The sequence below is a fragment of the Sinocyclocheilus grahami genome, unplaced genomic scaffold, assembly GCF_001515645.1.
Source record: "Sinocyclocheilus grahami isolate Dianchi unplaced genomic scaffold, SAMN03320097.WGS_v1.1 scaffold967.1, whole genome shotgun sequence".
NCBI classification, from domain to species: domain Eukaryota; kingdom Metazoa; phylum Chordata; class Actinopteri; order Cypriniformes; family Cyprinidae; genus Sinocyclocheilus; species Sinocyclocheilus grahami.
In genome coordinates this window covers 563,256-564,128 of record NW_015506146.1, presented here as the reverse complement: position 1 = coordinate 564,128, position 873 = coordinate 563,256, and the positions used below count along the sequence as shown (strand labels likewise).

Genomic DNA, 873 nt, shown 5'->3' with positions numbered 1-873 from the left:
TTTTTTTTTTTATTAATTACGATATTCTATATTTCTTTACCTTGCTTGAGGTTTTAACAACATATCAGTATTGCAGAAAGTTGTTAAGAAAACATTTCTAGCATTTATTTTATGGTATATATCTCTGTAAGCCATGATCTCACATTTATGTTTCATAATGGCTTCCTCTTCGTGTAGTTTACAGATCTGAAAGCTTCAAAAATTGAATTTGATGCCATTTTTTTTTTCAAATAAACTTTATTTTAAAATTAATGCAATCATGGAAATAACTGTATTGTTGATGTGGTATACGATTTTACTCTGTATTTGTAAATTGTAAAATGCACGTACATTATTTAGTAATGTTCAAGCTTTTTCATAGATGGTGACTGGGAAAGTACATGTATGGTAATGGTCACACACATAACATATAGAATATGTAGGCACACACTCTTATTTGAAGAGTATATAAGATGACTGAAGAAAATTGAGGTGTTCTTCTCTTCATTGAGCTTTACCACCCTGTGTAATTGATCTCTAGTAAATACTCTCATTTTTAAACCTGTGGCTCCTGACTTGTTCTTCGAATCCTGTTGAACACAACATTGGTTACGCCACGGTATATATGGTCACATCAAATGATAAAAAGCCTGGTTAAATATTTACAAAAAATGCACTATGCAAAATAAATGCTATAGGACATTGAAAATAAATGTGTTTTCAAAACTGGAAGTAGTATTCTTTCTCTTCTCCTCTTCTTCTATAATGGTATCTATGACAAAATAAAAGGTGGCACACTGTCCGTTTTTGACGTAATGATAAAATGAAAAGAAGCAGATTAAAGACCCTAATGTGGCTACTACTGTAAATAGAAAGGCACATGAGCAATAAATT

General features: G+C 30.8%; 1 protein-coding gene across 1 annotated transcript in view; it reads left to right on the top strand.

The window, feature by feature from the left end:
- LOC107564870 (extracellular matrix protein 1-like) overlaps positions 1–873 on the top strand; it is a 6,715-nt gene that overhangs the window by 3,113 nt on the left and 2,729 nt on the right. The gene's annotated exons all lie outside the window — the stretch shown is intronic.